This window comes from Salmo salar, chromosome ssa10, assembly GCF_905237065.1.
Source record: "Salmo salar chromosome ssa10, Ssal_v3.1, whole genome shotgun sequence".
NCBI lineage: Eukaryota > Metazoa > Chordata > Actinopteri > Salmoniformes > Salmonidae > Salmo > Salmo salar.
The window spans coordinates 31,219,385-31,247,347 of record NC_059451.1 but is presented as its reverse complement, the minus strand read 5'-3'; the positions used below and the strand labels follow the sequence as shown (position 1 = coordinate 31,247,347).

Sequence of the window (27,963 nt, the reverse complement as noted above, 5' to 3'; positions counted from 1 at the left end):
ATGGGAGAACTGTACAGAACCCAGCCCTATGGGAGAACTGTACAGAACCCAGCCCTATGGGAGAACTGTACAGAACCCAGCCCTATGGGAGAACTGTACAGAACCCAGCCCTATGGGAGAACTGTACAGAACCCAGCCCTATGGGAGAACTGTACAGAACCCAGCCCTATGGGAGAACTGTACAGAACCCAGCCCTATGGGAGAACTGTACAGAACCCAGCCCTATGGGAGAACTGTACAGAACTCAGCCCTATGGGAGAACTGTACAGAACCCAGCCCTATGGGAGAACTGTACAGAACCCAGCCCTATGGGAGAACTGTACAGAACCCAGCCCTATGGGAGAACTGTACAGAACCCAGCCCTATGGGAGAACTGTACAGAACTCAGCCCTATGGGAGAACTGTACAGAACCCAGCCCTATGGGAGAACTGTACAGAACCCAGCCCTATGGGAGAACTGTACAGAACCCAGCCCTATGGGAGAACTGTACAGAACCCAGCCCTATGGGAGAACTGTACAGAACCCAGCCCTATGGGAGAACTGTACAGAACCCAGCCCTATGGGAGAACTGTACAGAACTCAGCCCTATGGGAGAACTGTACAGAACTCAGCCCTATGGGAGAACTGTACAGAACCCAGCCCTATGGGAGAACTGTACAGAACTCAGCCCTATGGGAGAACTGTACAGAATCCTATCGACATAATGTCCTTTAGGCCTCACACTGCTTCTGAATAGATTACAATGAGAGAGAGAGAGACAGAGACAGACAGAGAGAGAGAGCGAGGGAGAGAGAGAGAGAGAGAGAGATACTTGTGTTTCTTTGAGGGTTTCTACACAATGCTCTCTGCGTTTCTATGGTGACCTGAAGCTGCCTGCTGGGCCCACAAAGACTGAAGTAAGAGGCCTCAAATGCACGAGCACACACACACACACACACACACACACACACACACACACACACACACACACACACACACACACACACACACACACACACACACACACACACACACACACACACACACACACACACACACACACACACACACACACACACACACACACACACACACAGGACTGGTTTCTAAAGTAGCTTCAAAGGTTCCAGAGGCAGACCAGGTAACCTGAGAGGTGAGGAGACAAGTGGAAGGACTGAAACATCTACAGACAAACACAAACACAGAGACACTCACACGCAGGCACACACACACATTACTGACTAGGTAAGAGCTGGCAGGAAGAGCGCAAGAGGTAACACTGTAGAGGTGTGATAACACCTCACTAATAGCTAGCTCTGATTCATCCTGAGACACACACACACACACACACACACACACACACACACACACACACACACACACACACACACACACACACCACTTTACTAATAGCTAGCTAGTGGTGAATCCTCCACAATGGATCGCAAGACAGAGGAAGTGACAAAAAGAGAGAGCAATGAAGAAGAGTGTAAAACCTGAGAGAATGTTTTCCCACAGTGATGCCAGGGTCTATATTCCCCATTATATCTGTTTTCTATGTCCATCAATCACATATTTCCTTTTGAGAAGACGCTCTATTAACATGACCCTCCTTTGACCAATCACACCTTAGAAATACGTTACCATGGTAGCAAGGGAGCTTTGGCCTTGGTGGAGCTTCTGGCTGAGGGAAGTGTGTGTGTGTTGATGATTTGTCTCCTGTCACACACACACACACTCACTCACACACCCTAACTCTGGGGCGAAAGAGAAATGTGTGGTCTGCCTTCTGTCATATCCCATCAGCCTCCATTTCTCTTTACCAAATGAGGCGTTGTGAAGTGGACAACATGCCGTCCCACACTGCACACCCCTCATCCTACCAAACACTCACGTGTAGCACATGGGGATGTGTGAAACTTATTCCTCAGCCTGAAGTGTCCCACTTTCGCCAGCGAATAGTTAGCTTTTCACGTGGCGCTGACTGGTAAGACGTTTGGGTGGTCACATGTGCTAGCAAGGAAGAGGTCCTGGGTGCGAGCCGAATCAGGAGGAAGTGGTACTCGCTAAGCAAGCAGCGTGACGTCCTTTAGGCACGCACACACAGAGTGGATTGAACAGAAACAGACGCAGGTAGTTGCCTGCATGGGTGAAGACTTAGTGGACAGATTCTGTGAAGCGCTAGAGCAAGACTGAGGCGCAGATATAGCTCTAGTGTGTGTGTGTGTGTGTGTGTGTGTGTGTGTGTGTGTGTGTAGCCGTTTCATGATTAATGCGGCTCTCAGCTGCAGCGGAGCCATGCACAGACCGACTGGGATGCCCATTCACAAGATCTTTCTCTCTATCCTCTATCCTATTCTCTCTCTCTCCTCCTCTCTCCCCCCTAGCCCCTGACAGAGTAGTATTCATTACATTTCTCCTCCAGTAGCTGATCAATATCAGAACAGCCCAGTTACACTTCAACTCATTCTCCTCAAGGCAGGATCCAGCACAGAGGTCATTCAACAGCCTGAGAGAGGAAAAGAGAGAGGCTCCCTAACTTGGCGTGGTAGAACACCAAGTAGAACCCGACTGCCTTAATATGGAACGCTAGACGATTTAGAGACATCTAATCATTTTGTGGAAAAACATTGTCATCTTTTAAGAATAACAAGGAGGCCATACACGATTTCCGCAGGAATTTATAGACAACAGTGAGAAAGCACAGAAATATCCGCATACACACACTCACTCACGCACAGATGCACGCTCACTGAAATATGTCAATGCAGCAAACAATTGCCTGCTCTCTCCCCATTTCTGTAACACACACGCACAGTCGCGCGCACACGCACATACATACACACACACACACACACACACACACACACACACACACACACTATGAGAGTAATTTCTACACACTGTAAAGTCTAAAGCTTACTTTTAAAGACTTTCTTTTCCAACCATTAAACCCTGATGCAGCAGCAGTGGAGATATGCGCTGCAGTGAATATTATAAAACATTATTCTACAGGCTGTCTGTCTGGAAAAACATCCGATTTACAAAACACCTGCCATGCACCACATTCTGCAGCGATATTTCTATGCTAATCTGCGTAAAACTAAAGCTTTCATTTCGTCCAAATGCCTTTTCATCACTGGTTTACCTTCTTACTGCCGGTCCGAGATTGAGTAGGACTATTGTTAGTTCCCATTCTGCTGCGAGGTTACAATCCAACAACCATCCCGGTTATTCCCAACATCCACAAACAAGGTTTCAGAAGCGGCGGTTATCCACTTTCCCATCCCAAGGATAGTGACTGAATCCCGCCTACATCGCACTACCCCGATATATATATAAAAAAACTGTGTCAGGATTTCCTGTTTCCGCGCGTAATTTCCCTTTATTCTAGCCCCCCTATTTTCGTGGTTACCTCTCTCTCTCTCTCCTTCCCTCTGTTCGGCTGCCGCTGAAGTTGCCTAGTTACCTCTCTCTGTAGGGTAGCTCAGAACGCCAGGGCAGACAGCCAATCAGAAAGCAGGGTTAACTATTTTTCTGCTGGGCCGTCCTGGTTTCGTGGTTTCAGGGGAAAGTGAGAGTGTGTGTGGAGGGAGGTAAAAAAAAAAAGAGTATCAAAAACCGAGATGCGTAAGAAAACTGAAAGTAAAGAGATGGATGGATGAGAGTTAAAAAATGGATGGATGAGAGTTTAAAAAAACAGATAGAAATGTCAAAACAACACTAGAACAACACATCTGAATTTGTCTGGAGTGAGGAAAGTGAAATATATTGTGTGGGGTGTTGATAATCAGAGTTGGCTGACGAATACAGGTCATAGAAAATCATTTTGAACCTTAATCAATGCAAGGTGGATTTTTAAATCTAGTTATGATGGTTCATCACAAATACTTCCGCTTAAATTTGGTACGTTTCCCTGTTTTAAACATAAATCAATCCCAAAAGCCTTGTTACAGTGTTTGTATTCAAGATCGGGATTTTATATACAGCTATTAGCATTCAGCAGTAAATTGACTAGAAAGTGCCAACCGGAGTGCAAATTATACCGTGACATTCAGGCGGTCTCTATGTTTTTAACGGGAAATCCTATGTCTGTGTGGACAAACATCTTTTATGTGCTTTATGGCAAAGATATGTAATTTAACTGTAAAAATGTATTACCGTTAATGTGTCATGAACACAACCAGATTCTATTTTTATCTGATTATCAAACAAATCTCTTCAAAAAGTAAGTTCAATTGATTACCTGCGCACGTTCTTCTACTCCAAAGAAAGTCCAGCAGCCGGACAGTGCACTGTGCACCCACCATTTGAATGAGAAGGGACATCTATTTTCAAACATCATAAGTGTAATGACATTCCGCCTACAAAGTGGTGTGTATTCATGGATGCCAGGCTTCCCCAAAAATGTTTTCAATAAAAAAGGAAACAAACGAATAAAATGATTTCTCATTCGTGTCTATCCATGTATAGTCCTTTCCTTAAATCTGCTTTTTCACCAGAGAAAGCACCCGAGCGAGGCAAAAAAAATAATATGGCATGTCATATTATTTTTTGCCAGACAGCATCAGATACATGGCTACACATTAGTTTCGGTAGATCGAGAGACGCTGTTTCGCTCTCTCTGATTCGTTTCCCGGTGAGATTGATGAATAAATATATATATCTTATCAGTATTTGTCAAATTCTTTGTAAACAACAGGTGTACACTAACAGTGAAATTCATATTTAATGGCCTTTCCCAACAATGCAGAAAGAAAGAAAATAGAACAATACTAGAAAGTAAAACACTTAATAATAAAAGTAATGATAAGTACACAATGAGTAACAATAACTTGGCTATATACACAGGGTACCGGTACAGATTGGATGTGCAGGGATACGAGGTAATTGAGATAGATATGTACATATAACTAGGAATAAAGTGACAGAAAATAAACAGTAGCAGCAGCGTATGTGATGAGTCAAAAACGTTAGTGCAAAGAGCATCAACACAGATAGTTATATAGTTAACCAAATAGCTCCGCGGACTTACAATTTAGCAGTCTTATGGCTTGGTGATAAAAGCAGTTCAGGGTCCTGTTGGCTTGGTGATAGAAGCAGTTCAGGGTCCTGTTGGCTTGGTGATAGAAGCTGTTCAGGGTCCTGTTGGCTTGGTGATAGAAGCTGTTCAGGGTCCTGTTGGCTTGGTGATAGAAGCAGTTCAGGGTCCTGTTGTTAGAGGTCCTGTTGGCTTGGTGATAGAAGCTGTTCAGGGTCCTGTTGGCTTGGTGATAGAAGCTGTTCAGGGTCCTGTTGGCTTGGTGATAGAAGCTGTTCAGGGTCCTGTTGGCTTGGTGATAGAAGCTGTTCAGGGTCCTGTTGGCTTGGTGATAGAAGCTGTTCAGGGTCCTGTTGGCTTGGTGATAGAAGCTGTTCAGGGTCCTGTTGGCTTGGTGATAGAAGCTGTTCAGGGTCCTGTTGGCTTGGTGATAGAAGCTGTTCAGGGTCCTGTTGGCTTGGTGATAGAAGCTGTTCAGGGTCCTGTTGGCTTGGTGATAGAAGCTGTTCAGGGTCCTGTTGGCTTGGTGATAGAAGCTGTTCAGGGTCCTGTTGGCTTGGTGATAGAAGCTGTTCAGGGTCCTGTTGGCTTGGTGATAGAAGCTGTTCAGGGTCCTGTTGGCTTGGTGATAGAAGCTGTTCAGGGTCCTGTTGGCTTGGTGATAGAAGCTGTTCAGGGTCCTGTTGGTTCCAGACTTGGTGATAGAAGCTGTTCAGGGTCCTGTTGGCTTGGTGATAGAAGCTGTTCAGGGTCCTGTTGGCTTGGTGATAGAAGCTGTTCAGGGTCCTGTTGGCTTGGTGATAGAAGCTGTTCAGGGTCCTGTTGGCTTGGTGATAGAAAATGTTCAGGGTCCTGTTGGCTTGGTGATAGAAGCTGTTCAGGGTCCTGTTGGCTTGGTGATAGAAGCTGTTCAGGGTCCTGTTGGCTTGGTGATAGAAGCTGTTCAGGGTCCTGTTGGTTCCAGACTTGGTGCATTGGTTCCGCTTGCTGTGCGGTAGCAGAGAGAACAGTCTATGACTTGGGCGCCTGGAGTCTTTGACAATTCTTAGGGCCTTCCTCTGAACCTGCCTGGTATAGAGGTCCTGGATGGCAGGGAGCTCGGCCCCAGTGATGTACTGGGCCGTAAGTGTGAGTGCTACAGGGAGATAGTCATTTAGACAGGTTATCTTGGCATTTTTGGAGACTTGCTGTCTGTGCACATCTTGGTCAAAATTATCAATATATTCAGAGACGACCTATCTGTACTCTGGGGGGACTCCTGGGGGGACCACTGGGGTCGGCAATCAGATTTACGGGGGCGTGGCCTGGATACTCACTGGATACGCCACTGATTGGAACCCACTGGGCACAGACCTAAATTCAACATCTATTCCACATTGGTTCAACGTAATTTCATTAAAATGGCGTGGAAACAATGTGGATTTAACCATTGTGTGCCCAGTGGGTAGTATTCCAAGCCAAACTTCACAGAGATGTAGTCTTCCCTACTACCTCTCAAACAGAACATTTTCCCCTGATGTTTTTCACCTTCCTAATATTGAGTTGCACCCCCCAGCCTCAGCCTACACTGATTTAAGTGGATTTAACAAAATATATCAATAAGGCATCATAGCTTTCACCTGGATTCACCTGGTCAGTCTATGCCATGGAAAGAGCAGGTGTTCTCAATGTTTTGTATAGTCAGTGTATATATATAGCTCTTCTGCTTTATATCTCCCCTCTCTACTCATCTCTCTCTCGCTTCCTGTATCTTTCTACATTGACTTCCCTCTTTCTTTAGCATTCTCTCTAAGCTTGGTTGAACAGATAACTCTGGGATGCTCTCACACACACACACACACACACACACACACACACACACACACACACACACACACACACACACACGCACATCTCCTGTAGTAATCTGTGGGATTCTCCAGATGGAAGCTGTCTGTCTCCTGTAGCAACATCCTGGTCAGCTCCCACATTCTGTTTACACATACACACACAGACACACTGTTACTCACAGGATTATAATTCCATAACACACACACATCCAGATCACAAAGCCTCAGATCTGACCTATAACACCAATCCAAGGATTTCAGGTGTTTATGGTTGGATAGGACATGAGTTGGAGGTAAAAATAACCATCAGTCAAACCCTCAATATGGCAGTCAGATTACTCTGTGTAACCCAGTCAAGGATTACCACTGTAGAACCAGATTTCCAACACATGTCACAATGACACACAAAGACATCGTAGACCAATACGCCTGCTGGCCTTGTGTCCTGTTAGTCAGTCTGTCTGTCTATCAGCTGATTAGTCAGTCAGACTGACTGATACATACATCGATCAGTCTGGAGGTGACTGGTTAGTAAGGAGATTACAGTTACCATGGTGTGTGTGTGTGTGTGTGTGTGTGTGTGTGTGTGTGTGTGTGTGTGTGTGTGTGTGTGTGTGTGTGTGTGTGTGTGTGTGTGTGTGTGTGTGTGTGTGTGTGTGTGTGTGTGTGTGTGTGAAGGACAGGCAGCGGTGAGGACAGGTCAGTGGGTGGAGTCAGAGGAAACTGGCTGACAAATCATCAAAGAATAACCGAGGGGGTGGTGTTAACAGGCATCTTCCCCTCCTTCCCTTCTCTTTCTCCCTCTTTCTGTCACTCTGTCTCTCTCCCTTTTTCTTTCTCTGTTCTCTCTCTCTGTCTCACTCCCTCGCTGTCTCTCCTTTCAGCCTCACTAAGTAGGGCTCTCCAGTGACCTCTCCAACAGAGAAATGTCTGGTACTTTGATATAAATTGAATGTTATACAATTATTTTCTGTATTGGAGTAACCAGGGAAGACAACAGCAGCTGTCTCCTCTCCTCTTTTTCTTTCTGTCATTTTGGTCTGTCCATACATTTACAGAGTGATACAGACTGTGTGTGACATAGGGAGAGAGAACGAGAATTACAAAGTTCAGTGACAGAAAGAGAGGACGGGGAGTGGGGGTGGTTCTAGTGTGTGTGTGCGTGCGCACGTGCGTATGTTTGTTTCAGATGAGCCTCAGTGAAATGTCACACATGTTTTAGCTCTCATCAGGATGAAGCTTTGTGAGTAAATGCCCTCAAGATAACCCATCAGATTTCATTAATACACCACTGACACACACACACAGTCTTGTACAACTAACCTTGTGGGGACACACAATTCAGTACCATTCAAAATCCTATTTTCCCTAACCCCTAACCCTAACCTGTACCCTTACCCTAACACTAACCCTAACCTTAACCTTAACAGAAAAACCTAACCTTAACTCTAACCCTAGCTACTAACCCTAAACCTAATTCTAACCCTAACACTAATTCCGACCGTAACCCCCTAGAAATCGCATTTGACCTTGTGGGGAACAGCAAAATGTCTCCAGTTGGTAAAATGTTTGTTTGTTTACTATTCTTGTGGTGACTTCTGGTCCCCACAAGTATAGCTAAACACGTACACACACACACACCACATTTCCTTAAATACGGCAGAGCGATATAGACTCATCAGCTCTCATTAAATAAACAGACAGATGCAGTAAGATCAGTTTAGAGTGAAACAATAGAGACAGAAAGAGATACAGTATTTTCCAGAGTAGATTGCAAGATATTTAATGTACTAAAACATCTCCCGTCTCCCGCAGAGGGACAGGCAGCAGAGCCACAGAGCATCAGGTCTCCTTAAAACAGTACAGAACAGAGAGAACAGAGAACAGAGACAGACATAGGGGATACAGAGGGAGAAGAGACAGAAACATCCCCACCAGCTCAGAGACAGAAACATCTCCACCAGCTCAGAGACAGAAACATCTCCACCAGCTCAGAGACAGAAACATCTCCACCAGCTCAGAGACAGAAACATCTCCACCAGCTCAGAGACAGAAACATCTCCACCAGCTCAGAGACAGAAACATCTCCACCAGCTCAGAGACAGAAACATCTTCACCAGCTCAGAGACAGAAACATCTCCACCAGCTCAGAGACAGAAACATCTCCACCAGCTCAGAGACAGAAACATCTCCACCAGCTCAGAGACAGAAACATCTCCACCAGCTCAGAGACAGAAACATCTCCACCAGCTCAGAGACAGAAACATCTCTACCAGCTCAGAGACAGAAACATCTCCACCAGCACAGAGACAGAAACATCTTCACCAGCACAGAGACAGAAACATCCCTACCAGCACGGAGTCAGAAACATCTCCACCAGCTCAGAGACAGAAACATCTCCACCAGCTCAGAGACAGAAACATCCCCACCAGCTCAGAGACAGAAACATCTCCACCAGCTCAGAGACAGAAACATCTTCACCAGCTCAGAGACAGAAACATCTTCACCAGCTCAGAGACAGAAACATCTCCACCAGCTCAGAGACAGAAACATCTTCACCAGCTCAGAGACAGAAACATCTCCACCAGCTCAGAGACAGAAACATCTCCACCAGCTCAGAGACAGAAACATCTCCACCAGCTCAGAGACAGAAACATCTCCACCAGCACAGAGACAGAAACATCTCCACCAGCTCAGAGACAGAAACATCCCCACCAGCTCAGAGACAGAAACATCTCCACCAGCTCAGAGACAGAAACATCTCCACCAGCTCAGAGACAGAAACATCTTCACCAGCACAGAGACAGAAACATCTCTACCAGCTCAAAGACAGAAACATCTTCACCAGCACAGAGACAGAAACATCTCTACCAGCTCAGAGACAGAAACATCTTCACCAGCTCAGAGACAGAAACATCTCTACCAGCTCAGAGACAGAAACATCTCCACCAGCTCAGAGACAGAAACATCTCTACCAGCTCAGAGACAGAAACATCTCCACCAGCTCAGAGACAGAAACATCTCTACCAGCTCAGAGACAGAAACATCCCCACCAGCTCAGAGACAGAAACATCTCTACCAGCTCAGAGACAGAAACATCTTCACCAGCTCAGAGACAGAAACATCTCTACCAGCTCAGAGACAGAAACATCTTCACCAGCACAGAGACAGAAACATCTCTACCAGCTCAGAGACAGAAACATCTTCACCAGCACAGAGACAGAAACATCTCCACCAGCTCAGAGACAGAAACATCTCTACCAGCTCAGAGACAGAACCATCTCTACCAGCTCAGAGACAGAAACATCTCCACCAGCTCAGAGACAGAAACATCTCTACCAGCTCAGAGACAGAAACATCTCCACCAGCTCAGAGACAGAAACATCTCTACCAGCTCAGAGACAGAAACATCTCCACCAGCTCAGAGACAGAAACATCTCCACCAGCTCAGAGACAGAAACATCTCCACCAGCTCAGAGACAGAAACATCTCCACCAGCACAGAGACAGAAACATCTCCACCAGCTCAGAGACAGAAACATCTCCACCAGCTCAGAGACAGAAACATCTCCACCAGCTCAGAGACAGAAACATCTTCACCAGCTCAGAGACAGAAACATCTTCACCAGCTCAGAGACAGAAACATCTCCACCAGCTCAGAGACAGAAACATCTCCACCAGCTCAGAGACAGAAACATCTTCACCAGCTCAGAGACAGAAACATCTCCACCAGCTCAGAGACAGAAACATCTCCACCAGCTCAGAGACAGAAACATCTCTACCAGCTCAGAGACAGAAACATCTCCACCAGCTCAGAGACAGAAACATCTCCACCAGCTCAGAGACAGAAACATCTCCACCAGCTCAGAGACAGAAACATCTCCACCAGCTCAGAGACAGAAACATCTCTACCAGCACAGAGACAGAAACATCTTCACCAGCACAGAGACAGAAACATCTCCACCAGCTCAGAGACAGAAACATCTCCACCAGCTCAGAGACAGAAACATCTCCACCAGCTCAGAGACAGAAACATCTTCACCAGCTCAGAGACAGAAACATCTCTACCAGCTCAGAGACAGAAACATCTCCACCAGCTCAGAGACAGAAACATCTTCACCAGCTCAGAGACAGAAACATCTCCACCAGCTCAGAGACAGAAACATCTCCACCAGCTCAGAGACAGAAACATCTCCACCAGCTCAGAGACAGAAACATCTCCACCAGCTCAGAGACAGAAACATCTCCACCAGCTCAGAGACAGAAACATCTCCACCAGCTCAGAGACAGAAACATCTCCACCAGCTCAGAGACAGAAACATCTTCACCAGCACAGAGACAGAAACATCTCCACCAGCTCAGAGACAGAAACATCTCCACCAGCTCAGAGACAGAAACATCTTCACCAGCTCAGAGACAGAAACATCTCCACCAGCTCAGAGACAGAAACATCTCCACCAGCTCAGAGACAGAAACATCTTCACCAGCACAGAGACAGAAACATCTCCACCAGCTCAGAGACAGAAACATCTTCACCAGCTCAGAGACAGAAACATCTCCACCAGCTCAGAGACAGAAACATCTCCACCAGCTCAGAGACAGAAACATCTCCACCAGCTCAGAGACAGAAACATCTCCACCAGCTCAGAGACAGAAACATCTCCACCAGCTCAGAGACAGAAACATCTCTACCAGCTCAGAGACAGAAACATCTCTACCAGCTCAGAGACAGAAACATCTCCACCAGCTCAGAGACAGAAACATCTCCACCAGCACAGAGACAGAAACATCTCTACCAGCTCAGAGACAGAAACATCTCCACCAGCTCAGAGACAGAAACATCTCCACCAGCTCAGAGACAGAAACATCTTCACCAGCTCAGAGACAGAAATATCTCCACCAGCACAGAGACAGAAACATCTCTACCAGCTCAGAGACAGAAACATCTCCACCAGCTCAGAGACAGAAACATCTCCACCAGCTCAGAGACAGAAATATCTCCACCAGCACAGAGACAGAAACATCTCTACCAGCTCAGAGACAGAAATATCTCCACCAGCACAGAGACAGAAACATCTCCACCAGCTCAGAGACAGAAACATCTCCACCAGCTCAGAGACAGAAACATCTCCACCAGCACAGAGACAGAAACATCTCTACCAGCTCAGAGACAGAAACATCCCCACCAGCTCAGAGACAGAAACATCTTCACCAGCACAGAGACAGAAACATCTTCACCAGCACAGAGACAGAAACATCTTCACCAGCTCAGAGACAGAAACATCTCCACCAGCTCAGAGACAGAAACATCTCCACCAGCACAGAGACAGAAACATCTCCACCAGCTCAGAGACAGAAACATCCCCACCAGCTCAGAGACAGAAACATCTCCACCAGCTCAGAGACAGAAACATCTCCACCAGCTCAGAGACAGAAACATCTTCACCAGCTCAGAGACAGAAACATCTCCACCAGCTCAGAGACAGAAACATCTTCACCAGCACAGAGACAGAAACATCTCCACCAGCTCAGAGACAGAAACATCTCTACCAGCTCAGAGACAGAACCATCTCTACCAGCTCAGAGACAGAAACATCTCCACCAGCTCAGAGACAGAAACATCTCTACCAGCTCAGAGACAGAAACATCTCCACCAGCTCAGAGACAGAAACATCTCTACCAGCTCAGAGACAGAAACATCCCCACCAGCTCAGAGACAGAAACATCTCTACCAGCTCAGAGACAGAAACATCTTCACCAGCTCAGAGACAGAAACATCTCCACCAGCTCAGAGACAGAAACATCTTCACCAGCTCAGAGACAGAAACATCTCCACCAGCTCAGAGACAGAAACATCTTCACCAGCACAGAGACAGAAACATCTCCACCAGCTCAGAGACAGAAACATCTCTACCAGCTCAGAGACAGAACCATCTCTACCAGCTCAGAGACAGAAACATCTCCACCAGCTCAGAGACAGAAACATCTCTACCAGCTCAGAGACAGAAACATCTCCACCAGCTCAGAGACAGAAACATCTCTACCAGCTCAGAGACAGAAACATCCCCACCAGCTCAGAGACAGAAACATCTCTACCAGCTCAGAGACAGAAACATCTTCACCAGCTCAGAGACAGAAACATCTCTACCAGCTCAGAGACAGAAACATCTTCACCAGCTCAGAGACAGAAACATCTCCACCAGCTCAGAGACAGAAACATCTTCACCAGCACAGAGACAGAAACATCTCCACCAGCTCAGAGACAGAAACATCTCTACCAGCTCAGAGACAGAACCATCTCTACCAGCTCAGAGACAGAAACATCTCCACCAGCTCAGAGACAGAAACATCTCTACCAGCTCAGAGACAGAAACATCTCCACCAGCTCAGAGACAGAAACATCTCTACCAGCTCAGAGACAGAAACATCTCCACCAGCTCAGAGACAGAAACATCTCCACCAGCTCAGAGACAGAAACATCTCCACCAGCTCAGAGACAGAAACATCTCCACCAGCACAGAGACAGAAACATCTCTACCAGCTCAGAGACAGAAACATCTCCACCAGCTCAGAGACAGAAACATCTCCACCAGCTCAGAGACAGAAACATCTTCACCAGCTCAGAGACAGAAATATCTTCACCAGCTCAGAGACAGAAACATCTCCACCAGCTCAGAGACAGAAACATCTCCACCAGCTCAGAGACAGAAACATCTCCACCAGCTCAGAGACAGAAACATCCTCACCAGCACAGAGACAGAAACATCTCTACCAGCTCAGAGACAGAAACATCTTCACCAGCTCAGAGACAGAAACATCTCCACCAGCTCAGAGACAGAAACATCTCCACCAGCACAGAGACAGAAACATCTCCACCAGCACAGAGACAGAAACATCTCCACCAGCTCAGAGACAGAAACATCTCTACCAGCTCAGAGACAGAAACATCTCCACCAGCTCAGAGACAGAAACATCTCCACCAGCTCAGAGACAGAAACATCTCCACCAGCTCAGAGACAGAAACATCTCCACCAGCTCAGAGACAGAAACATCTCCACCAGCTCAGAGACAGAAACATCTCCACCAGCTCAGAGACAGAAACATCTCTACCAGCACAGAGACAGAAACATCTCTACCAGCACAGAGACAGAAACATCTCCACCAGCTCAGAGACAGAAACATCTCCACCAGCTCAGAGACAGAAACATCTCCACCAGCTCAGAGACAGAAACATCTTCACCAGCTCAGAGACAGAAACATCTCTACCAGCTCAGAGACAGAAACATCTCCACCAGCTCAGAGACAGAAACATCTTCACCAGCTCAGAGACAGAAACATCTCCACCAGCTCAGAGACAGAAACATCTCCACCAGCTCAGAGACAGAAACATCTCCACCAGCTCAGAGACAGAAACATCTTCACCAGCTCAGAGACAGAAACATCTCCACCAGCTCAGAGACAGAAACATCTCCACCAGCTCAGAGACAGAAACATCTCCACCAGCTCAGAGACAGAAACATCTCCACCAGCTCAGAGACAGAAACATCTTCACCAGCACAGAGACAGAAACATCTCCACCAGCTCAGAGACAGAAACATCTCCACCAGCTCAGAGACAGAAACATCTTCACCAGCTCAGAGACAGAAACATCTCCACCAGCTCAGAGACAGAAACATCTCCACCAGCTCAGAGACAGAAACATCTTCACCAGCACAGAGACAGAAACATCTCCACCAGCACAGAGACAGAAACATCTCCACCAGCTCAGAGACAGAAACATCTCTACCAGCTCAGAGACAGAAACATCTCCACCAGCTCAGAGACAGAAACATCTCTACCAGCTCAGAGACAGAAACATCTCTACCAGCTCAGAGACAGAAACATCTCCACCAGCTCAGAGACAGAAACATCTCCACCAGCACAGAGACAGAAACATCTCTACCAGCTCAGAGACAGAAACATCTCCACCAGCTCAGAGACAGAAACATCTCCACCAGCTCAGAGACAGAAACATCTTCACCAGCTCAGAGACAGAAATATCTCCACCAGCACAGAGACAGAAACATCTCTACCAGCTCAGAGACAGAAACATCTCCACCAGCTCAGAGACAGAAACATCTCCACCAGCTCAGAGACAGAAATATCTCCACCAGCACAGAGACAGAAACATCTCTACCAGCTCAGAGACAGAAATATCTCCACCAGCACAGAGACAGAAACATCTCCACCAGCTCAGAGACAGAAACATCTCCACCAGCTCAGAGACAGAAACATCTCCACCAGCACAGAGACAGAAACATCTCTACCAGCTCAGAGACAGAAACATCCCCACCAGCTCAGAGACAGAAACATCTTCACCAGCACAGAGACAGAAACATCTTCACCAGCACAGAGACAGAAACATCTTCACCAGCTCAGAGACGGAAACATCTCCACCAGCTCAGAGACAGAAACATCTCTACCAGCTCAGAGACAGAAACATCTCCACCAGCTCAGAGACAGAAACATCCTCACCAGCACAGAGACAGAAACATCTTCACCAGCACAGAGACAGAAACATCTCCACCAGCTCAGAGACAGAAACATCTTCACCAGCTCAGAGACAGAAACATCTCCACCAGCACAGAGACAGAAACATCTTCACCAGCTCAGAGACAGAAACATCTCCACCAGCACAGAGACAGAAACATCTTCACCAGCTCAGAGACAGAAACATCTCCACCAGCACAGAGACAGAAACATCTTCACCAGCACAGAGACAGAAACATCTTCACCAGCTCAGAGACAGAAACATCTCCACCAGCTCAGAGACAGAAACATCTCCACCAGCTCAGAGACAGAAACATCCTCACCAGCTCAGAGACAGAAACATCCTCACCAGCTCAGAGACAGAAACATCTTCACCAGCTCAGAGACAGAAATATCTTCACCAGCTCAGAGACAGAAACATCTTCACCAGCACAGAGACAGAAACATCTCTACCAGCTCAGAGACAGAAACATCTCCACCAGCTCAGAGACAGAAACATCTTCACCAGCACAGAGACAGAAACATCTCCACCAGCTCAGAGACAGAAACATCTCCATCAGCTCAGAGACAGAAACATCTTCACCAGCTCAGAGACAGAAACATCTTCACCAGCTCAGAGACAGAAACATCTTCACCAGCTCAGAGACAGAAACATCTCCACCAGCACAGAGACAGAAACATCTCCACCAGCTCAGAGACAGAAACATCTCCACCAGCTCAGAGACAGAAACATCTCCACCAGCTCAGAGACAGAAACATCTCCACCAGCTCAGAGACAGAAACATCTCCACCAGCTCAGAGACAGAAACATCTCTACCAGCTCAGAGACAGAAACATCTCCACCAGCTCAGAGACAGAAACATCTCCACCAGCTCAGAGACAGAAACATCTCCACCAGCTCAGAGACAGAAACATCTCTACCAGCTCAGAGACAGAAACATCTCCACCAGCTCAGAGACAGAAACATCTTCACCAGCTCAGAGACAGAAACATCTTCACCAGCTCAGAGACAGAAACATCTCCACCAGCACAGAGACGGAAACATCTCCACCAGCTCAGAGACGGAAACATCTCCACCAGCTCAGAGACGGAAACATCTCCACCAGCTCAGAGACAGAAACATCTCCACCAGCACAGAGACAGAAACATCTCCACCAGCTCAGAGACAGAAACATCCCCACCAGCTCAGAGACAGAAACATCCCCACCAGCTCAGAGACAGAAACATCTTCACCAGCACAGAGACAGAAACATCTCCACCAGCTCAGAGACAGAAACATCTCTACCAGCTCAGAGACAGAACCATCTCCACCAGCTCAGAGACAGAAACATCTTCACCAGCTCAGAGACAGAAACATCTCCACCAGCTCAGAGACAGAAACATCTCCACCAGCTCAGAGACAGAAACATCTCCACCAGCTCAGAGACAGAAACATCTCCACCAGCTCAGAGACAGAAACATCCCCACCAGCTCAGAGACAGAAACATCTCCACCAGCTCAGAGACGGAAACATCTCCACCAGCTCAGAGTGTGGAGGTGACTTGTACGGCCACCTCCCAGATGGTCCTACTAGGTTCACTAACGCGAGGGTATTCTTTACCTGTGGATCTTCTCTTGACCACACATGGTGGGTCAGCTTCGACCTCGCGCCGTAGATCTAGATTATCCCACGGTATGACCCTCTTAACCCGGGTGAGGGGGCCTCCTTGTCTTCCTACCCTAGGCTGCATTAGCAGGGAAGCCCTGGGCTCCACTATATCTACCCGGGTCACCCCACTTGGTCTATCTCTCACTCCTTCTTACTGTTAAAACTTCACAGGTAGTTTGTGACATGGTATACTACGCGTCAGCAGGGGCTATTTTTGTGTACAACACCAACGAGCATTGCAATATTTATGTATAGTCCACTCTGGACTATTTTAACGTGCCCGGGCCTTACTATGTGTTATCTCACCTTTCACGCAGGTTACTTTCAACCACAGGGTTATACTATTTTTATAAGTGCGACATAGTCTCAGACACTCCTGTTAGTGGCTGGTCCTCCCTTTCTAGTTGACCGGACAACACTCTAACGGGTGAGTCACACTCCCTATGTCCCGGGTATAAGGTTTCAGCTAAGACTAATATCTTGAAATTCATTCTTATTTGAATGCAGGAGGTCGACATTTCGTCTGAGTAAAGACAACCTATATATACTCTTGGACACAGCGAGAGTAGAGAGAATAATGTGTGAAACCTCAGCATTACCATTACCCATGACTAAGATAACCATTCTGACACAAGGCCATCTCCATTTGGTGATTATAAATAGGCTTTTACCCTTTAGGAAAGAGGGAAAGAGGGAGAGAGGGAGAGGGAGAGAGAGAGAGAGAGAGAGAGAGAGAGAGAGAGAGAGATGTAGATAGATGTTGAGAGAGGTAGAGGGAGGTAGAGAGGAGACTAATTAGAGAAAGAGAGTGGAGATGTCTCCTCTCGTCTTGACAGGGTGAGACAGAGTTAAAGTACATCACCATGCTAGAACCTCAGAACACTCATTAACGACACTGCAAGGGAACGACAGACAGAGAAAAGGAGAGAGAGAGGCAAGAGAAGTTGGAGGGGGGGTGGAACTAGGTCAAGGAAGAGAGGGAGAGAAGGAGAGAGGGAAAGCTGTTAGCTTGGCTCCCAATTAACTTTTCTAATCATCCACCATCCTGCCATTCTACCAGCAGTGCATATGACAACAATGGTCCTCTGTGTGTGTAGTGCTATTGTAAAGATATTATGGTGCAGAGGGAGGGTGACCAGAGTCCAATAGCCTCTGGTCAAAAGTAGTGCATTGAATAGGGTGCCATATGGGACACAGACAGAGTAAGATGTCCCCATCTGACACTGGAACTGGTAAACGCTCTACTACTGCAGTACACTCAAATACACTACATTAATATACAATAAAACACAATAGCACATGGTAACTACACATTCCAGTAATCCCACGAACGGTTTGTTAGGGCTCTGAATATGACACTGAGAATGTAATACACACACACACACACACACACACACACACACACACACACACACACACACACACACACCGTTTCCAGAAGGAATTCTTTTTTTGTAGCAGATATATTTTTTTAAACTGTGTTTAATGTGGGGTTTCACTTAAAATAAGAACAAAACACAATTTTCTCTCTGTAGAAAAAAACAGCAACAGTGATCTGGCCTGGAGCGCTCAGCGCTGTGCTAATCTGGATTACTGTTGTTGTATTCTTGGAAGGTTGTCTGATGTCTGCTGTTTAGAAACATGGAGGTTATTTCTGTGCTCAGCCAGAGAACAGAAACTGTGTCATTGCTGATTCCACCACCAAACCACACTGCTACTGTCACACCCTTATCTGTTTCACCTGTCTTTGTGCTTGTCTCCACCCCCCACCAGTTGTCTCCCATCTCTCCTCATTAGCCCCTGTGTATTTATACCTGTGTTCTCTGTTTGTCTGTTGCCAGTTCGTTTTGTTTGTCAAGCCTGCCAGCGTTTTCCCCCTTGCTCCTGTCTTTTCTATAGTTGCTGTTTTCTAGTTTTCCCGGTTTTGACCATTCTGCCTTCCCTAACCCTAAATATAACTGCCTGCCGTCCTGTACCTTTTGGACTCTGATCTAGATTACTGACCTCTGCCTGCCATTGACATGTCGTTTTGCCTGCCCCCTGTTCTAGTAATAAACTTTGTTACTTCAACACTGTCTGCATCTGGGTCTTCCCTAAAACGTGATAGCTACTGGATCTCCATAATACTACATCTACTAATACTATACTGCTATTCACTGGTTTTAATAATATTGAATTAGTTGAAGTAAGCGCTTCAAAGTAGCCATTGTTACCACATAATTTACTATTAAATAATTAAATACCAGATATACAGTGCATTCAGAAAGTATTCAGACCCATTGACTTTTTCCACATTTTGTTACATTACTGCCTCATTTTAAAATTGATAGTTTTTTCCTCATCAACCTACACACAATACCCCATAATGGCAAATCAAAACAGTTTTTTTAGAAATGTATTTATAAATATATATATATATATCACATTTACATAAGTATTCAGACCCTTTACTCAGTACTTTGTTGAAGCACCTTTTGCAGTGATTATAGCCTCAAGTCTTCTTGGGTATGATACAAGCTAGGCACACCTGTATTTGGGAGTTTCTCCCATTCTTCTCTGCAGAACCTCTCAAGCTCTGTCAGGTTGGATGGGGAGCGAAGTTGCACAGCTATTTTCAGGTCTCTCCAGAGATGTTAGATCGGGTTCAAGTCCGGGCTCTGGCTGGGCCACTCAAGAATATTCAGAGACTTGTCCCAAAGTTACTCCTACGTTGTCTTGGCTGTGTGCATAGGGTTGTTGTCCTGCTGGAAGGTGAACCTTCGTCCCAGTCTGAAGTCCTGAGCGCTCTGGAGCATGTTTTCATCAAGGATCTCTCTGTATTTTGTTCTGTTCATCTTTCCCTCGATCCTGACGAGTCTCCCAGTCCCTGCCGCTGAAAAACATCCCCACAGCATGATGATGCCACCACCATGCTTCACCGTAGGGATGGTATTGGCCAGGTGATGAGTGGTGCCTGGTTTCCTCCAGACATGACGCTTGGCATTCAGGCCAATGAGTTCAATCTTGGTTTCATCAGACCAGATAATCTTGTTTCCCATGGTCTGAGAGTCCTTTAGGTGCCTTTTGACAAACTCCAAGTGGGCTGTCATGTACCTTTTACTGAGGAGTGGCTTCCGTCTGATCACTCTACCATAAAGGCCTGATTGGTGGAGTGCTGCAGAGATGTTTGTCCTTCTGGAAGTTTCTCTCATCTCCACAGAGGAACTCTGGAGCTCTGTCAGAGTGACCTTCGGGTTTTTGGTCACCTCCCTGACCAAGGCCCTTCTTCCCCGATTGCTCAGTTTGGCCGGACGGCCAGCTCTAGGAAGAGTCTTGGTGGTTCCAAACTTCTTCTATTTAGGAATGATGGCCACTGTGTTCTTGGGGAACTTCAATGCTGCAGAAATTTTTTGGTACCCTTCCCCAGATCTGTGCCTCAACACGATCCTGTCTCGGAGCTCTACGGACAATTTCTTCGACCTCATGGCTTGGTTTTTGCTCTGACATGCACTGTCAACTGTGGGACCTTATATAGACAGGTGTGTGCCTTCCCAAATCATGTCCAATCAATTGATTTTACCAAAGGTGTACTCCAATGAAGTTGTAGAAACATCTCAAGGATGATAAAATGGAAACAGGATGTACCTGAGCTCAAATTCGAGTCTCATAGCAAAGGGTCAGAATACTTATGTAAATATATTTATTTATTTTTTATTTATTTAAATCTGCAAACATTACTAAAAACCTATTTTCACTTTGCCATTATGGGATATTTTGTGTAAATTGATGAGGAAAAAAATTATTGAATCCATTTTAAAATAAGGCTGTAACGTTACAAAATGTGGAATACTTTCCGAATGCACTGTATACCAGTGGAATCAGTACAGTCAAATAAAGAACTACCAATGCGCTTTAGTCTTTAGGTCCCAGGCAAGTTTACTCATCACGCCAGCGTGGTTCACCAAACCACCTCTGTTACATAGCTATGCAATAATAATACCATATTCATGCTCTGTGCTCTGTCTCTCTCTTTGCTTCTCATGTTGCAATCATGTGCAAAGGCATGGAATATTAACTATTAACGAGAGACTCATTCCAGGCCGGCAGAATGAGAAATGAATAAATCATAAATCAAGGGGGTCTGGTCTGAACATGTGTGCTACTCTCATAAAGATCTGTTTTCAGCTGCTGCTGCATAGTGGGGCCCACTGTCTTTAGCTGCTGCTGCATGGTGATGCCCACTGTCTTCAACTGCTGCTGCATGGTGAGGCCCACTGTCTTCAGCTGCTGCTGCATGGTGAGGCCCACTGTCTTCAACTGCTGCTGCATGGTGAGGCCCACTGTCTTCAACTGCTGCTGCATGGTGAGGCCGGTGAGACCTCAATTCAACGTCTACCCCCCCCCACCTCCCCTCCCTTTTGTCCTCAAAACAGCCTCAATTCATCGGGACATGGACTCTACAAGGTGTCGAAAGCGTTCCACAAGGATCCTGTCTCCTCCCCTTCTCCTCCCCATCTAAACTGATTTAACAAGACATTAATAAGGCATCATAGCTTTCACCTGGATTCACCTGGTCAGTCTATGCCATGGAAAGAGCAGGTGTTCTCAATGTTTTGTATAGTCAGTGTATATACATAGCTCTTCTGCTTTAATATCTCCCCTCTCTACTCATCTCTCTCTCTCTCACTTCCTGTATCTTTCTACATTGACTTCCCTCTTTCTTTAGCGTTCTCTCTAAGCTTGGTTGAACAGATAACTCTGGGATGCTCTCTCACACACACACACACACACACACACACACACACACACACACACACACACACACACACACACACACACACACACACACACACACACACACACACACACACACACACACACACACACACACACACACACACACACGCACATCTCCTGTAGTAATCTGTGGGATTCTCCAGATGGAAGCTGTCTGTCTCCTGTAGCAACATCCTGGTCAGCTCCCACATTCTGTTTACACATACACACACAGACACACTGTTACTCACAGGATTATAGTTCCTTAACACGCTCACACACACACATCCAGATCACAAAGCCTCAGATCTGACCTATAACACCAATCCAAGGATTTCAGGTGTTTATGGTTGGATAGGACATGAGTTGGAGGTAAAAATAACCATCAGTCAAACCCTCAATATGGCAGTCAGATTACTCTGTGTAACCCAGTCAAGGATTACCACTGTAGAACCAGATTTCCAACACATGTCACAATGACACACAAAGACATCGTAGACCAATACGCCTGCTGGCCTTGTGTCCTGTTGCTAGTCAGTCTGTCTGTCTATCAGCTGATTAGTCAGTCAGACTGACTGATACATACATCGATCAGTTTGGAGGTGACTGGTTAGTGAGGAGATTACAGTAACCATGGTGTGTGTGTGTGTGTGTGTGTGTGTGTGTGTGTGTGTGTGTGTGTGTGTGTGTGTGTGTGTGTGTGTGTGTGTGTGTGTGTGTGTGTGTGTGTGTGTGTGAAGGACAGGCAGCGGTGAGGACAGGTCAGTGGGTGGAGTCAGAGGAAACTGGTTGACAAATCATCAAAGAATAACCGAGCGGGTGGTGTTCACAGGCATCTTCCCCTCCTTTTCTCTTGGTACAATCCATCAACATATTTAGAATAAGAGGAGATAAATATCACTCCACAAATATCATTAGCCAATAGCTGGAAGAGTTTCTTTAGACTAGCGTACTGGGAACCCACAGGAAAACCAGCAGAGTGCAGGGAGAGTGGGATGAAGATAGTAAGGGAGGTAGAGATTGATGGAGAAATATGCAAGAGATGCAGGGAGGGAGGGATGAATGGGAGAGATGTAGAAAAAGAGAGATTAAGAGTGAGGGAGAGAACGAGAGACACAAGGCTGGAGGGATGCAGAGAGAAAGACACATGGAAGGAGGGAAGGAGGGAGGGATGCTGAGAAAGAAAGGAAGAGCAAGGGAGAGGTGGAGGGAGAGTAGTGCAGACACAGAGTCGTGCCAGTAGCATACTGATTCAGTCAGAGAACAGTCAATGTGGCCTCCACTACCCACCCAAGCATGGAGTGCAGACTCATTATGCTGTGTGTGTGTGTGTGTGTGTGTGTGTGTGTGTGTGTGTGTGTGTGTGTGTGTGTGTGTGTGTGTGTATATGTGAGTGAGCATTTTTGCGTGCCCGCGTGTGTGTGTGTATGTGTGCTGCTGTGGTTTGTTCATTACGCCATGTGTGTCTCCTGCAAAGCCTGTGTTATCTCGATACAGAGACACAGCTGCCTCTAGGGATGCTCCTTTCAGGCAACAGTCCATAGGGTTCCTATACTGTAGACTACAGCTATATACATGTAGTATTCTATACCAGAGGTAGTCACTCATGCACTGGAATATGCAAAGTGAAACCAAGCCAATAATCACAGCACTGGTCAATATAGTCTTCTTTTGTGTTGATCACCAGACAACATCACTGAAGCTTTTCATCTATCTGCTCTGCCCAGTCACCCAGGCATCATCAATTCCTCAGAAATAGACAGATGTCATTACCTTGAGAGGGAGGGGAAGATACGTGTCTGTTTTAGAGTCAGTGTGACTTACAGATGTGAGCCACGTCTTTTAAAAAGCCTAATGTTCTCCATGTTTAATGAGTGTGGAGCACACAGACAGACAGACAGACAGACAGACAGACAGACAGACAGACAGACAGACAGACAGACAGACAGACAGACAGACAGACAGACAGACAGACAGACAGACAGACAGACAGACAGACAGACAGACAGACAGACAGACAGACAGACAGACAGACAGACAGACAGACCCAGCCTGGTCCCTGATCACTTCACACACAACTACCTGATTAGTATCTGATGCTGATAGCTCTGTGTGTGTGTGTGTGTGTGTGTGTGTGTGTCTGTGTGTGTCTGTGTGTGTGTGTGTGTGTGTGTGTGTGTGTGTGTGTGTGTGTGTGTGTGTGTGTGTGTGTGTGTGTGTGTGTGTGTGTGTGTGTGTGTGTGTGGTGACGTGTCTCCTTCCTGCAGATGTAATTGTGATAATGGTCTGTAATTAGTTTTAAAGACAGGCAGGAGACGAGCAAGCGATGAGACGCTAAGTATCACTGCGGCAGCGCTGTTTTCATTTCATCTTCACAGATGCATCTGATTCAGTCCAATAAGAGTGAAACACCTCCAGGAGTCATAGACACAGACACACTGAGATCCTTTCAACTGGAGAGAGATATAGATGCTGAGGGTCCAGGCTGTTGGAAGGGAATATATATTTTGTGGGTATTTGAGGGATTTTTGGTGAGTGTTACATTGAGCACTGTCTTCCCGGGGTACTAACCCATGTTCACAACAACACAGCACACCAACAAAGTAGTTTCTTAACGGTTAGCCTACTAAAAGCATGGCTCTGGTTGGTTGGGGACAACAGTAGTTCAGGTGTCAGTTAGGAGCCACAGAGTGAAGTTAGGAGATCAACGAGAGGTAAGTCTAAACCCAGAGAGACCAGACAGAGCAGCTCAGGTTAGAGACTAACATGTACTCCACCATTTCCCTGCTTTTAATCTGTCTGTGTACCAGAGAGAGAGAGGGGGAGAGAGATGGAGAGAGAGAGGAGAAGGATATAGAGAGGGGGGAGGGAGGGGGAGAGAGGGGGGGTGGAGAGAGAGAGGAGGATATAGAGAGGGAGGGAGGGAGGGGAAGAGGGGGGGTGGAGAGAGAGAGAAGGATATAGAGAGAGAGGCACGCAGGACCCCACACGCAGGCTTCCACACGCAGGTCTCCACACACAGGCCTCCACACGCAGGACCCCACACGCAGGCCTCCACACGCGGGCCTCCACACGCAGGCCTCCACACACAGGCCTCCACACGCAGGACCCCACACGCAGGACCCCACACGCAGGCTTCCACACGCAGGCCTCCACACACGGGCCTCCACACGCGGGACCCCACACGCGGGCCTCCACACGCGGGCCTCCACACGCGGGCCTCCACACGCGGGCCTCCACACGCGGGCCTCCACACGCAGGACCCCATACGCAGGCCTCCACACGCGGGCTTCCACACGCGGGCCTCCACACACGGGACCCCATACGCGGGCCTCCACACGCGGGCCTCCACACGCAGGCCTCCACACGCAGGCCTCCACACGCAGGCCTCCACACGCGGGCCTCCACACACATGCAGGGAGAGAGATAATACTACAAGAGGAGATCGTTTTTTGGCAGTCGTCTGTATATTGCTGTCCTCCCTATCCCTCCCTTCCTCCTTCTACCTTGGCCCTCTCTTCCTCCCCCTTCACCCTCTCCCTCCCCCTTCACCTTCTCTCCCTCCACCTTGACCCTCTCTTCCTCTCCCTCCCCCTTCACCCTCTCACTGAGGGCTAATTGAGCTGATTCCCTCCTGACCTCTACCAGCTTGAAACCATGCCAGGCTCACCTAAGGACTGTTTTTAATCTAGATACAGTGCATTCAGAAAGTATTCTCACCCCTTGACTTACTCAACAATTTGTTGTGTTACAACATGACTTTAAAATGTATTCAATTGAGATTGTGTCACTGATCTACACACAGTACCCCATAATGTCAGTGGAATTATGTTTTAACAAATCATATAATAAGTTGCATGGACTCTGCATGGATTCTGTGTGCAATAATAGTGTTTAACATGAATTTTAAATGACTACCTCATCTCTGCACCCCACACATACAATTATCTGTAAGGTCAGGCAGTGAATTTCAAGCACAGATTCAAGCACAAAGACCAGGGAGGTTGCCCAATGGATCGCAAAGAAGGGCACCTATTGGTAGATGGGTAAAATAAATCTGATATTGAATATCCCTTTGAGTGTGATGCAGTTATTAATTACACTTTGGATGGTGTATCAATATACCCAGTCACTACAAAGTTACACGCGCCCTTCCCAAGGAAGGGATTTCACCATGAGGCCAATGGTGATTTTAAAACAGTAACAGAGTTTAATGGCTGTGATCAGTGAAAACTGAGCATGGATCAACAACATTGTAGTTACTCCATAATATTAACCTAAATGACCGAGTGAAAAGAAGGAAGCATGTACAGAATATAAATATTTCAAAACATGCATTCTGTTTGCAATAAGGCACTAAAGTAATACTGCAAAAAATGTGGCAAAGAAATATACTTTTTGTCCTGAATACAAAGCCTTATATTTGGGGCAGATTTCATGGTATCCAATTGGTAGTTACAGTCTTGTCCCATCGTTGCAACTCCCATACGGACTCTGGACAGGCGAAGGTCAAGAGCCGTGTGTCCCCCGAAACATGATCCAGCCAAGCCGCACTGCTTCTTGACTCAATGCCCTCTTATTCTGGACGCGCTAGAGCACGATGGGCCGGCCAAACCCTCCCCTAACCCGTACGACACTGGGTACTGCCCCATGGGTCTCCCAGTCACCGCTGGCTGCGACAAAGCCTGGACTCGAACCAGGATTTCTAGTGGCACAGCTAGCACTGCGATGCAGTGCCTTAGACCACTGCACCACTCGGGAGGCCTAACACATCATATTTTCAAGCATGGTAGTGGCTGCATCATGTTATGGCTTTGCTTGTCATGGGAAAGGGCTACGGAGTTTTTTTAGGATGAAAAGAAACGAAATATAGCTAAACACAGGCAAAATCCTAGAGGAAAGCTTGGTGCAGTCTGCTTTCCAACGAACACTGGGTGATAAATTCACTGGGAGGGCAAATATTGTATCCAGGTGCGCAAAGCTCTTAGAGACTTACCCAGAAAGACTCACAGCTGTAATCACTGCCAAAAGTGATTCTAACATGTATTGACTCAGGGGGTTGAACACTTAGCTAATCAAGACATATTACTGTTTTATTTTCCATTAATAAAGATTTTTTTTTTTTTTTCCAATTTTAGTTTTTATTTTAGTTTCAGTTTTAGTGTACCATAATAACCTTGCTAGAATCACAGACAGGGAGGGACGTTTAACCAGTAAAGAATCATCAAATGGATATGAACTTATTGAAACTGAGTGTTCCTTACACCTAACTCTGTAACTAAGACTATGGAGAATGGGTGTCTCTCCACATATTGATGAAAACTGTTGATGTGTTGAAAATAGCACAGAACATCACTACACACACTCACTCTCTCACTCTAGGTCTTCATTAAGTTGAAATGTAGTTAAATCTTAAATGAGTTAAACTGTTATCAAGTAAGCAACCTCTGAAATATTTATCTGTTGATTTAACTGTAAGGGGAGTGTGTAGAGAGCAGGCGAGGGCAGTAAGTGTGTGTGTGTGTGTGTGTGTGTGTGTGTGTGTGTGTGTGTGTGTGTGTGTGTGTGTGTGTGTGTGTGTGTGTGTGTGTGTAGTTATTTATTCATGCTGTGGGTTTGATGCAGCTCAGTCACTGCATTATTTAGGCTGGGAGTATACAAACTCCGTAAGACGGCTCTTTAGAGGGTCACTGACCACGATTCGAAATAATACCAAAACTACTAAACTGCCTGCCCCAGCTAGTGCAGTGTATACACATGTATACACAGTGTGTGTGTGTGTGTGTGTAAGGTAAGTGGTGTTTCATACTGTATAACTCAACTCCATTTAGAGAATGATCGTCGGAGAGATCTGGCCTGATACTGAGATAAAAAGAATGGAAGAGAGGAGAGCATAGTTATTTTCTCTTCAGAGATGAACAGACACAGCCGTCCAGCCTACAGGAGAGATTTGTGTGTGTGTGTGTGTGTTATGAGCAGTCTGTCTGTGTGTATAAGGCGTGAAATGGCTATTGTAATGGCTAAGCTAATGGTGCTGAAGGTATGTTACGGCACTGCCAGGTATGACATGGTATTTCATGATATGGGAGAGTGGAGACCTGTCTTTTCCAGAACCTAATAGGATTTCAATATTCACACCATATCTCTCACAAATACTCTCCTTCATTCTTTTGCTAATTTTC

General features: G+C 46.4%; 1 protein-coding gene across 7 annotated transcripts in view; it reads right to left on the bottom strand.

Annotated features, from left to right (window-relative positions):
- LOC106560226 (disabled homolog 1) overlaps positions 1-27,963 on the bottom strand; it is a 170,886-nt gene that overhangs the window by 112,918 nt on the left and 30,005 nt on the right. For 5 of the 7 annotated variants that reach the window (XM_014122857.2, XM_014122862.2, XM_014122863.2 and 2 more), the window contains exon 1: positions 3,129-3,431. The exons of the other annotated variants lie outside the window; for them this stretch is intronic. The gene's annotated coding sequence lies outside the window, so the exon portion shown is untranslated. Of the gene's footprint in view, positions 1-3,128; positions 3,432-27,963 lie in introns of those variants that run through there. 7 annotated transcript variants of the gene reach the window in all.